At 40.3% G+C, this 13,628-nt stretch overlaps 1 long non-coding RNA gene across 2 annotated transcripts; it reads left to right on the forward strand.

Annotated features, from left to right (window-relative positions):
* Positions 1 to 1,141: 1,141 nt before the first annotated feature.
* Positions 1,142 to 8,442, forward strand: LOC141786453 (uncharacterized). 2 transcript variants are annotated; one of them, XR_012597767.1, is made up of 6 exons: positions 1,142 to 1,231; positions 2,408 to 2,444; positions 2,771 to 2,808; positions 3,854 to 4,006; positions 4,093 to 4,185; positions 7,563 to 8,442. It is a non-coding gene; the product is annotated as an uncharacterized LOC141786453 (long non-coding RNA). The 2 variants fall into 2 exon arrangements; XR_012597768.1 differs by lacking the exon at positions 1,142 to 1,231 and adding an exon at positions 1,953 to 2,075.
* The last annotated feature ends 5,186 nt before the right edge of the window (positions 8,443 to 13,628 follow it).

Consider the following 13,628-nt stretch of genomic DNA (forward strand, 5'->3'; position numbering starts at 1 on the left):
AACGGGAATTTCTTCAGAGGCTTCTAATCAAACTTTCTCAAGTCACACAAAAATTGCCCCTCGATGTCGACTGTTGTCAACCAGGGGATGCAACTTTTTAGAACATTTTCCAGCCAGGTTGAGATGCCGGAGATTATCAACCATGCTTTTACTGAGCTGTTCGTGCTGCACAAAGTGTGATCAGTGAGACCAAGGAGTTGAAAATGCTGACATAGCACGATGCATGTTCACTATCAGGGGGTGTGGCAGGGGCAGTTTCCTGTCAGGAAAGAGGGTGCACAATGAATGGTATTTATGCATTTATATATAATTTTCAGTAAAAAAAAAAAAAATCATCTATGATAAAAAAAAAAAGAACAAATGCACTTTGAGAATTCGAAGTTAATTGTACTTTTTCTCTAATAGAATAAAACGTCTATGGCGAGATGCAAGGATGGCTGTAACAAATGTGCACTATGAGACTCTTCACAGCCTTGAAGATGAAGGTCTTCTAGATCCCTCCAATAGCATCCACCTCTTCTGTGTCCAGCATGTTTCCTTTCCGCTTCTGCAAAGGGACCTTGATGTCTCCAGGGTGGATTGGGATAATCACTCCCTAAGAACAGAACAACAACTGTGGACAGTGGGACTCCTCCAGAATCCCACAGATACACTGAACTTGGCACTGGTACTAAGTAAGTACAATTTCCAGGAGCACCTTGTACTCTGTGTTGTAGTTCTGAGTAGCATTGCTCCAGGTATATCTCGAAAAAAGAGAATATCATGAAAAAGTTTGATTTTTTGGTCACTCATTTCTATATTGTAAATCTATCTACGGCACACAGAGTGAAATTCTTGAAGCATCTATTTTTTTTAAAAAAGTTGATTATTATGGCTCACAGATAATGAAACCCCCAAATTCAGTGTCTCAAAGCACTGAAAAAAGTAAAACTTTGCTGTTGTTCATTTAATGTATAAATTCACATTATATGGACTCAAAAAATCGTTTTCAGATTTAAACTATATTTTCAGGTTTGTACTTCTGACTGAATCAATATTTTTTATTTCGTTTCAATATGAGTTTGCAATTTGACATCAAAATGAAATGACTCATTCAATCAACCTGAACGGATCAGGTGTTGATCGTTTCGCGCATGCGTGTTCCGGAAAACGAAACCTGAGGATCTGACGGGAACGGCCGAGTCCATCTTCAGCCTCTGCAACTCCTGGGTGGAGGGAAACTTTGTTTCAGGTAATAAAAGACAAAAATGCGTTTTTAGACTGTGACATCAACCATGGTTTTATCGCCCCGTTCATCTATTAAACCGCCCTTTGGGTCGTCTGCCATGGTATCACCAGGCTGTCTTGTTGAACTCAGCTTGCGAGCTTATAGCCCACGACAAATAAGCTATAATTTTTCGACAGTGCACGTTCAATCCCTGTTTAAATTACTGGTTAACTTAGTATGCATTTTTGAGTCGTTTCAAATGTTTGACGGCGTAACGTGTTAGTACTGTGAACGGGAGCCATGAGGGGTGTAGCGGTTTATAGAGTGACCGTGTTAACGAGTAACCTGTAGCCGAACGCGGGTTTTTCGCCGGCACACTGCTTGGTATGGACCTCGCCTCTATATTTAGTTATCTTTATTAATGAGAAAAATGAGAAAATGTACTTATTCCCATTTCTTTTTAAATGTAACATTAAAGGAGGAGGCAGCCACCAGATAATTTTCAACGCTGTTGTGACTGCAGCGCATTTGGCCGGAAGTCACTATTTATTACGGGCACTCTTTGATCCGAAACACCGGTGTATGCTCTACAGCAGGGATGTCCAACTCGTGCCATGGAGGGCCAAGAGGCTGCAGGTTTTCTTTCCAACCAAGAACTCCACCAGCTGATTCCACTGATTAGCCCCTGCTCTCTGCTTGAAGGTGAGGTACTCAATGGAATCAGCTGGTGGAGTTCTTGGTTGGAAAGAAAACCTGCAGCCTCTTGGCCCTCCATGGCACAAGTTGGACATTCCTGCTCTACAGCGTGAGCTCGTCAACCGTGAAGTACAAGTTTGGACGAGTTGAACAACACGTGGAGTGCCAGTAGGTGCGTGCAAATAAAACTACAGAGACTAACCCGCTTCTGGGTTATGTGTGTGTATGTTTATGGAGAGAGATTATGTGCGCGCTTGTAAGTGTCAGGATGGAGGCATTGTCCCTTTTTGATGACAATGCCAAAACTATCAGAGCTTTCTATCTTTATTAACTTGCCCATATTTTCGGGGTACTAGCTGTCTTCTAAAAAAAAAAGAAAAAAACAACAACTAAATAATCAATGATATTTTATGTAAGTGTGAAATAGCTCTTTTCCAAAGGTGTCTGTATGGCTTCAGCTAAAGTTAACTTACTTTTTTTTTTTAAAAAAAATTTATCTTGCAGTGCAACATCTGAAAAGCTTCCAGACTTGTCCATTGTGGTAAGTTAGTTGTTAATACCTTATAAAAATGTAATTTATCATTCACTGCCCAAATAATCGTTTGTCCAAAACTTACTATGGATAGTTTTACAGGGTCTTGCTAATTCTCACTAGGTTTGTATTTTACACAATGACTGCAGGATGTGCGCTTGAAATATACTATATTTTTGCATTTTATGTATTTACATTATATCCATTCTCAACATAAAGCCTAAACATATGTATAACCAGTTTACATTACATGTTAATGGTTCCCAATTTGTATCTAGCACCTACTAAGTGTGTTGGCTTATTAATAACAAGAGAATATTGTTTCCTTTTTCAAGGAAATTAGCTGCTCTGAGGCCTGTCCTCATAACTTGTGGTAAGTTCCTTCACAATATCATGAGAACATTTTTAATTAATTGGACACTTAATTTGACCCAATAATAGCACTGGCTCAAATGAAATCTGACAAATTGATTTGGCAGTTTCCAGGTCTATTCTATAAACTTAAGGTATTGAAGTCTTGTTTTATGTGTGATGACTGTGTGTTTGCTTAAAACTTTTGAATGTGCCGCTGTCTTTTCCAGGACCCTCTTGAAATAGAGATTTTTAATCTCAATTAGTTTTCGTGGTAGATAAAAAAATGTAAATATAAAACTTATGGCGTTGTTACCCCAACAAATTAAAAATATCTCTTGTTTTTTTCTCTTGTATTTCATGTTGCATCAGTTATCCATGCATGTGGAAATGTAAAGACTGTGACGACTCATTGTCAAGAAGATCTGAACTTCTGAAACACTATAAACTTTACCATCTGCATTATTGGCGGGGCCATCCTTACCCCTGTGTTTATTGGAAAGCTCTACTAACGCACCTAAGTAAATATCATCCTCAACAATCATCACAGAAAGAAAGCTCATCAAAAAAGACAACATTCAATTAAAAATGTCCAATATGGCTATTAAGGTAATTTTAAAACAAATTCAATTTCAGGATAGGGTCAATCTTATTCCCTTGAACATGGAAAGTTAATTAAAAACTGGTCAATGTCCACATTATTTTCACACAGACATTTGTGCCTGCACAGGGCCCTTCATCTCCCACTCCGCTGTGATATAGTGAGCAGCTGTGTTGGCAACTTGGGGACTTTTTTTTTTTCTTTTCAAAAAAAGCAACTAGTGATTTTTATGTGAAATAATTCAACTTATTACTTTTTTCTTTTCAGGTTTGAATGTCACACCATCTTAAAAATACAGCCAGGACCATAATATACATGCTGGTGTCTACTTTATGTACAAATTTGTTGCTTTGCATCAATTTCATTGGTGATGTCCTTATTTTCAGGTGGTCAGCTGTGATTGTAGCTGTGAAAAATATATGTTTTCAAGCTTCATCTTGGATGCACTTCTGTTTTTGTTTTATAGATCAATGCTGAGTTTATGAGAATAAAAACAGTTCCCTTGGGGACTAAGTTACTGGCACAGTTGGACCAGCACTCCAAACTATTGGAGGTTATCAGGCGGAAGGGGGGAGCTGTAAGACAGAAGATGTCTGGTGTCTTACAGCTTTTGGATGAGGTATCTATGAAGGGGTTTCTTGTCTGAGGAATGCTAAATATTTATTTTTTGTTTGTGATTGTACTGAATACCATTTTTTGAATCAGACTTTGGACATCAACACAAGAAGAGAGCCTATCTTCACATCTCTGATGATGTACCTGGGGGAACCTGTTGAGCATTTGATCAAAGAATATCAGGTAAGGGCATCTCACTCACATATAGGGAAGAGGTTTTAACCTGGAGTGCAAAAAGTTTTTTTATACAGTATGTTTAGGTTTCATTAAAAATGGCTCTTGTGCATATATACACATGAATATATGCAAGGTCTTTGATCTCTCAAGCCTCAGTGTTACAGTCATACTCAGTTTATGAGACTTGCTCATTATGCAAAAATGAAAGATTTGGACCGTAGCATGAATGGGCTATGACTGTAGAGGTGATATTTGTGATTTGAATAAATCATATTTTATTGTCATGGCTTGAACTCTAAGAACAAAAAGAACTCATAAGCAGATGTATCAAAAAACACCAGGCATAAGGAAAGATCTCAACAAAACACATTGTTAGCAAACTATGTTTATAGAGGGAGCACTGCACAGTGAAACAAAGGAACAAAATCTAGGACAGGGTTTGTACAGGTCCTTGAAATCCTTGAAAATGCTTATTTTTTCATGTTGTGTTTTCAAGGTTTGAAAGTACTTGATTTTCTATTCAAGTGCTTGAGAATGCTTGAATTTATAATCGTATATAACTCACTACTCAGCTTCCTAACTCAACAGATCGATCAAATATAGAGAAATAAAATAAATTGTGGGGGAAAAAAAATGTTCCATCTGATGGGCTCGCGGGTGTAACATAACTGGTCTGTTTATATGTGCGTTGTGACGTCTCCCCCATGAGGATTGTTCCTTAAACAGCAAGCCGGGAGGCATGACCGTTGGCTGGAGAAAGAAAAATACAAATTTTGGATTAAATGTAGCGCAAATCCCCGTGCAGCATACTGCAGTGTATGTAAAAAGGAGATTGCAGTGGAAGCTATGGGCAAGTCGGCACTCGCCAGCCACGAGAGGTACCCTGGAAGCCCTACATGTTAAATAGCCAATTAGCCTGCTACCTGTTGAAGCTAACCACCTTTTTATGCTTCATGCTAGGCATGAGTGATGAAGGCAGTGTCCCATTTAACATAAAGGTAGTGTTGCCTGGGGGTGTTTGTCGGGGCAGGTTATAAAATAACTGCGGTCAGGCGGTGACAGGTTTTGTCTACAAATACCGGGTCGTGCCTGGTCTGAGCATACGGCCGCGGCGGAGTGGGAGGCTCGCCCTGTACATACGAAGGAACGAAACGGCGTTTCTCATTGAGACCCGGCACAGATGAACAACGGTCATGTGATAACCTGCCGGTTAGATGGCTTGTTTGTGCTAAAGCCGCGCTACCGGCTTGGTTTATTATAAGCGTCTGAGATGTGGCTATCTTACTCATTGTTTGAGAATAAGAAAAACCATAGAACTGGATACAAAAAAAGTAGGGCTGGGTTAAAAAAAAATCGATTCTCAAAAATAAAAACGATCCTCATCTTCAAAATTTGACATCGATCGATCTTTTAATCAAAAGAAAATATTCCCTTTCTTGGCCGGATTTCAGTTTTGGACTGCAGGTGCTCCACACAGAATATTCCGTTCCTGCAAGTCAGTGTGGGATATATAGTCATACCCTATCTGTGTATAACTGACAGCGAGTTTTTGTAGGGTTATATGAAGTAGATATCTGCCCAAGATGCATCTGGATCAGCGCGTCTCCTCACGCTCTCCTTCATTAGGAGATCACAACTTTGGCATGCAGCAGTCTTAGCGTAACAGATTTTACTTAGCATTAGTTATGTTTGATCAGAACTGCAGAGAGACAGCGTCAAACCACCTGTTTCAGTGTTTTTGTCCTGCTGCAACATGACGTCTGTGTCAGATTATGAGAAAACGCTGTCAATCATCCTCCTCATCAGCTGACGCTTGCGCGAGCTACTGCTAATGTGCTCGCGCTAAATGATAAGCTCCATGTGTTGAACGCTGGTGTTTTTAACGGGTGGTTGTTTGTTACAAGGTGTTCAGATTAATTCTGAAGGTCTGGACAGGAGATATGACTTCACTGTTTGTCTTCAGACTGATCCACTGAGAGCTGTCAGCTGCTTCATTAACATACACGGTGTTGGGAAGGGTGCGTTTAATTTGTTCTTCCAGTCTGCCCTGTTTGTGGACCATCTACTGTGGAGGGATGTTGTTTTCACAAAGGAGGGAGCTGCATTAAAAAAATTGTTGTAATATAATAAATATAATATAAATCCTCATAATACTCCTAATACTCTTAGTTTAAAAGATAATGATACCAGTTTCGTCAGCAAGTGATGAGAATCAGTTCTTTGAGAAGTAGTAAAAAGACAAGAATCAGGAAAAAAATGTTTTTTTTTGTAAATACGAGTCTTCTCTGTGAAGTTGTGAACAAATGTGCTGTTCAACACAATGAAATTGCTGTTTTGTGTGCGCATCAATTTCTTAACATTATGAAATTAACAACCGCTCACAGTACTTGAAAAGTTTGAAAATTGACCTTGAAGCTCCTTGAAAAGTACTTGAATTTGACCATGAAAAATCTGTATGAACCCTGCTAGGAACAAAATCTGGCAACAAGACAAGGGAAGACATAAGGGTTAAGGCAATGAGGTGATTGGGAGTGAGGAGACGGCTGGGGAAGCACAATCAGGGATCAGGTGTGGCAGTGCCAGGCAGGAAACAAAATCTACAGAAATAAGAAAAGACTTGTGAACTTTCAAAATAAAACTTAACACTTTAACAAGACATGAAACAAGAACAAAAGGGGGAACTTGACTGAAGAAAAAGCAGGATGATGACTGATGAATTAAAATACCTGGAGATGAAAGGCAAAAAGTTGCACACATTTTTACCTCCGCCAAGGAGGTTATGTTTTTGGGAGAGTCTGTCCGTCTGTCTGTGAGTCTGTGAACAAAATAACTCAAGAAGTTATGGATGGATCTTGATGAAGTTTTCAGGAAATGTTCAGCATGGAAAAAAGGAAGAACTGATTCGATTTTGGTGTTGATCCGGATCAGCGTCTGGCCACTATGACGAAAATGTGATTTTTGTGAATAACTACTGATATAAAATAGATATCATTATGAATCCGTTTGCTAATGGAGTGTTTTTATGGTCAAGGAATCTAAATATGTACATCAAATAAAGGTAGGAGTAATATTTATAGTAAAAATCATAATATGGTCGAGGACTGTGGTGCTGGCAGAGGTATGTGCTCTCTGAGTGCTTTTCTAGTTAGTGCTGCAACTTTTCTGAAGGTGAATCTTGCATCTCGTACCACAATGTGCTCTATGGTGCACAAGAGAAAATTGTGCTTGGGTCATTTGACTGATCACTGTAAATACAGTGCATACCACTACAGTGGATACCACATTCATTTTAAGTTAAATCTTGGTATAAAAGTGACCACTGTAGCCATATATAAAATGGGAACACATTAGAATCTTTGAATGTTTTTTTTTTTTTTTGGCAGGATATTCCAGAAAATTAGGCTGAAAAGCTGAAGCAGACTACCATGGCCATCTTGATCACAGGATGGGAGAGTCCACTCCACCCAGCCAAAGACATCAAGATAATCATTGAAGGAACAGAGGTTGTCAATAATTTGCCCTCAGTTGCAGCAGCTTTTACCATGATCTTCAGGCTCATGTACACACTTAATCTGAAGTATCCAAAGAAATTGGAATCCACCTTTGAGTTTTTGCAAAAAGTCTTGATGGATCTTGATTGCAAAAAGATGAGCCCGAGAGTTGACAAAAACTGTGCAGCCAGCTGTACAGCTCAGACTAGGCTAAGTTTAGTTGCACTGACTCACTACATTGTTTTGTTTCTACTGGTGGTTTAATTTTGTGTAGATCTATTTCCAGTTGAAAATTCAAGCAGTTCAAAGTACGAGGGGTTGATGCTGGAGGTTCCAGTCACATTACAAGACAAGACAAGACAAGACAAGACATACTTTATTAATCCCCGGAGGGAAATTCAAGTTGTTTTGGCACTCTTCCAAGCAAAGAATTGTACACTCTGATGGCTGCAGGGAGGAATGATCTTCGGTACCTCTCGGTCCTGCAGCGCACAGAGGTAAGACGTCCAGAACTGCTGCTGATCCTCTGGACTATGATGTTGTGAAGTGGGTGATCAGAGTGACGGATGATGGCCTCCACTTTCTTCTGTGTATACCTTTCCACCACAGCCTCCAGTGAGTCCAAACTGGATCCAACCACGGAGCTAGCTCTCTTCACCAGTTTTTCCAGTCGCCTCTTGTCCTTCTGCTTTAAACTATTTCCCCAGCATACTGCACCATAAAACAAAGCACTGGCTACCACGGACTGATAAAACATCTGCAGCAGCTTTCCACAGACATCAATTGATCTGAGCTTCCTTAAGAAAAAGAGACAGCTCTGCCCCTTCTTAAAGAGTGCATCTGTATTAAGGGACCAGTCCAACTTGTTGTCCAGATGTACACCAAGATATTTGTGGGTTGACACCACCTCCACGTCCACCCCATGGATGTTAACTGGCTGATGGCAGAGCCCAGACTTTCGGAAATCCACAATCATTTCCTTTGTTTTTGAGGTGTTCAGTAGGAGACAATTTCTATGACTCCAGTCACAGAAAGCTTTTATCAGATCCCTGTATTCAGATTCCTGTCCATTTTGGATACACGCCACAATAGCAGTGTCATCTGAGTATTTTTGGATGTGGCAGGACTCAGAGTTGTATTTGAAGTCTGCAGTATAAAGTGTGAATAGGAATGGAGCCAGAACAGTTCCTTGTGGAGCCCCCGTGCTGCTCATGACCGTCCCAGAGACGCAGTTTCCCAACCTGACAAACTGTGGCCTCTCTGTGAGATAGTCTGTGATCCAGGAGACAAAGGATGGGTTCACTCCTATGTCTTTGAGCTTATCTCTCAATAACATGGGCTTGATGGTGTTAAATGCACTTGAAAAATCAAAGAACATAATTCTTACATAGGTGCCAGGTTCTTCTAGATAGCACAGGGCACGGTGGAGCATGTATATAACTGCATCATCCACTCCAATATGATTTCTATATGCAAACTGCAGAGGTTCTAGTGTGTCTTTGACCTCAAGTCTCAACAGACGTAAAAGCAGCCTCTCAAAGGTTTTCATAACATGTGAGGTGAGGGCAACTGGTCTGTAGTCGTTAAGTTCAGCTGGGCATTTGAGTTTTGGTACCGGCACAATACAAGATGTTTTCCACAGAGCCGGGACCTGACCCAACTGTAGACTCAGGTTGAAGTTCCTCTGAAGGGGTTCACACAATTGGGCAGCACAGTCCTTAAGCAGTCTTGGACACACACCATCTGGACCAGCAGCCTTCCCTAAGCACAGTCTTCCTAACTCTAACCTCACTCCTAAAGCTGTGACAGACGGTGACGGTGGAAGAGGCACAGGTGTAAGAGGGGATGTAGCAGGAGTGGTGGAGAGACACAGATGTGTAGAAGGAGCAGCAGTAGAAGAGGAAGTGGTCGCTGTGTCAAACTTGTTGAAGAACTGGTTGAATTCATTAGCACGTTCAACATCACCCACAATTGGCTGCCTTGTCTTTGTGTTATAGCCAGAGATGTTGTTGATTCCTCTCCACACCTCCCGCATGTTATTATTTTGTAGTTTTCTCTCAATGTTCTTTTTATATTGAGCCGTTCTTTGTCGCCATCTCTAAAGGCTTCCTTTTTCTGATTGAGGATATCCTTGATGTCACTTGTGATCCAGGGTTTGTTATTGGGGAAACGGAGTACAGTCTTTGATGGTATGATATTGTCTTTACAGAAGTTGATGTATTCAGTAAAACAGTCAACCTGTTTATCAATATCTATACTATTTTCATCTGTTTCTAACAATACATTCCAGTCTGTGCACTCAAAGCAGTCTCTCAGAGCCTCACTGGCCTCAGGTGTCCATTTTCTAACTGTTACAGTAGTTGCATGCTGCCTCAATAAGCAGGGTCTGTAACAAGACTGAAGTAAAACCAGATTGTGATCCGACCTGCCCAGTGGTGGTAATGCAGTGGCACTGTATGCATCTTTGACGTTGGCATATAGAAGATCAAGTGTTCTGTTCACTCTGGTTGGGCAATTAACAAACTGTTTAAATCCAGTGAGATAAGAGGAGAGGCTAACATGGTTAAAGTCTCCAGATATTATTATGAGAGCCTCAGGATGTTGAGTCTGTAGCCTGGCAACAGTTTCTTGGATAACATCACATGGAACTTCAGCAGTTGCTTTGGGTGGAATGTACACGAGGATTGTTATTATATGACTGAATTCTCTGGGAAGGTAATATGGCCTCATCCCAACTGCCAACAGTTCAATGTCCGGACAACACATCTTCACCTTGACTGTAGTATGATCAGGATTACACCATCTCTGATTGATGTATAAAACCAGTCCTCCACCTTTTGACTTGCCACTAGCTTTGGTGTCTCTGTCCAGACGTATCAGCGTGAAGCCAGGGATATCCACACAAGAATCAGAGATGTTTTGACTCAACCTCAGTAAAGCACATGAGGCTGCACTCACGGTATACATTTTGTGTCTTCACCAGTATCTCTAGTTCATCCTTTTTGTTGGGCAGAGAGTTGACATTCCCAATGATGACTGAAGGAAGAAAGGGCTTGTATCTCCATCTCCTGGCCTTTAACTTTGCACCAGCACGACATCCTCGGAAAGGCTTCTTTATCTCTGCATGCATCTCTTCTTTACTGCATGTTCGTTGCAATTGTAAGTGTTTGAGGTTTGTTTTAGTGTCTGAGGAAAAGAAAAAGCATTAAAACCAATGCCTGTTCACTATAGTATTCAGTATTTGTTGAAGATTTTGTCATAGTTGTTTACCAACCATCCCAGGGCAGAGTTGGCTACTTGTTTTAAAATACTCTTGAGTCCACAAATCCTTTAGAAAAGTGATGGAATTTGTATTGCAGTAGTAACATTTGTACTGTAATTGCTCAGTTCACCAGAGTGAACATGTTTTCATGTTTGCATGTTTCACCGCTCCAAAATGTTTCAAAACAATGGAACAATAATTACATTTGTTGTAAAATAATTTTGACAGTATTCTTTATTTTTTCAAAATATGTTTTAAGCATTTTTAAAATTTCATTTCTGCATATGCTATACTGTAAAAAAGTTTATATTTATTAATTTAGGGCAATTTAATATAATTGATTTGCTTTAATGTTTATTTACATTCAAATGTAACCATTTTAGGTTACCCTGAACAGAATATTTACATTGAATCAATGAAGACATTCGTTTTTAATTTAGGTCAACTCAACATAATTAGTTTGCCTCACTGTCAGAAAACAGTTTGCTTGGATTAAAAGAAATTGGATTAAACTGAACACGTTATTTTACATTGAGTCAACCAAAGAATATTGGATGTGAATGATTACCTCAATTTTTTTTACGTTCAACCAATGGTTTTTTTTCAGTGAGGTTAGAATATTCTGGGAAAAGTTAATTATTGTAAAGTTATGATGTCACACCAGAATCAGCTTGAGGTAGGATTTCAAGATGGCGGCAGGCAGGACAGGTGTACTTGCACCTCTTCTTTTATACGTATTTTTAACAGGTATGCTAAAGCATCATGACACCAGACAGGTTTTTAAGAGATCAATTTTGTTTGGAGATGCTCTGAACCCAAACTGTGCAGCTGAGGAGCAAACCCTCCTCACAAACCAAATAAACAAACATTTCGGCTTCGGGAGACACGTCTTTGTTGTCTCATTCATCTATCCGTCTCTCTACAACCGGGCGTCAAAACGCACCAAAGCCATGTACAAACTGCAACGAAGCCACACTTTGATTATCATCATCTGCCTCTTGCTATCCGGAGATATTCATCAGTGTCCTGGCCCGGAAAACAACCCAGCACAGGATGAATCCCGCACTGTGTACACAGCCCGGTGGAGCAATACTACCTTCTCTCAGGTACACACGATGTATGCCGACATGCCAAATTACACCGAGGAACCGCACTCTGACCTGGCTGATCGTGTCGCCTCTCCGAGCGGCACCATAGACACGGGGTTCGTGGGAGATGTGCCGGTAAGCACGTTGGGTGGGATTGGCATGCTTCCATGGCCTGGACCGGGTGTGCTTCCCTCGGTGCGGGAGGACGGGTCACCATCGCGGGGATGTCCGGATTGTCTGGATGGCGGTCCCCTGCCAAGGAGCGCCGCGAGGACACCACACCAACAGAGACACACGGCCGCAGCAAACATCAAAGGTGACATTCCACACGCACGATCATCATTAAAAACTGTTATCCGGAATGAAGGTCACGTTAATCTACACGCGGGTGTAACTAATCCAACCCGGGAAAAAATAATCAATAAAGCGATCGCGAAAAACAGGAAGTGGAGAGTTTTTCAAACTGTCAATCACTCCAGAATGATATGGGACTCAAGAGTAAAACCTAAGGGACTATTCGGTGGACATTTAAACATAAGAAGTCTGGTATCTAAAAGTGAGGAAATTCATCATCTACTTCTTGATTCGAATTTAGATTTCCTCTGTTTGTCAGAGACTTGGCTGCAAAAATATTCACCATCTTCATCAATCGAAGTGCCAGGCTATCAAATCTTCAGAAGAGACAGAGTGACATCAAAGGGGGGCGGAGTTATGGTTTACGTAAAAGACTGTATACAATGTCACGAATTGACTTGGGTAAACCGTGAACTTGAATGTATTGGTTTGAATATCACTCTATCACCACAAATGTCTTTTGTTCTCATTGTTATTTACCGTCCACCCTCCGCTAACAATGATTTTTATGAAAAACTCCAAAACATGCTTAAAGAATGCAATTTTAAAAAAGAGGTGATAGTAATGGGAGATCTAAATGTTAACTGGGAAGACAAGTTAAAAAGAAAAAACCTCAAAAAAATAACTGATGGTTATGACCTCTCACAGCTGATTATGGGTCCAACAAGAATAACTCAATCGACCAGAACTCAGATTGACCTGGTATTCAGTAACAGGCCTGAGAGAATCACAAAATCTCTCAATATGATTACTGGACTCTCTGATCATAATCTTGTACTGGTGGCCAGAAAATTAACAAATAGGAGATTCAGCCCCTCTCATGTCCCAGAACATGAATCTGTCAGGATCCCCAGGTGCAAAGAGGACCATTTTAAAAGAGCAGTTCAGGATTTTAACTGGACTGAGCTACTTTCTGAAAAGGACTTAAAAGAGGGCAGTTTTGTATTTATGAACAAAATGCAGCTGATCATCAAAGAATTTTCCCGAAAGATTAAGTGTAGAGGTAAAAAAAACAGCCTTCCTTGGATAAACTCTGACATTTTGAAATTAATGAAAGAACGGGATCTTGCTTTGAAAAAAGCTATCAGAACCAAACTGTTTCATGATAAATACCAATTTTCCAAGTTAAGAAATAAAGTAACTAGGGGAATGAGGAAAGCCAGGGCGGATTTTTTCATTTCTGTTATTAGTGAGGCAAAGGGTAATCCTAAGATAATATGGAACCAGCTAAAAAAGCTCCTCGGACAACATCAC

This window comes from Halichoeres trimaculatus, unplaced genomic scaffold (assembly GCF_033239565.1).
Source record: "Halichoeres trimaculatus isolate MK-OKI-2021-1 unplaced genomic scaffold, fHalTri1.1 fHalTri1_scaffold_29, whole genome shotgun sequence".
Classification (NCBI taxonomy): Eukaryota; Metazoa; Chordata; class Actinopteri; order Labriformes; family Labridae; genus Halichoeres; species Halichoeres trimaculatus.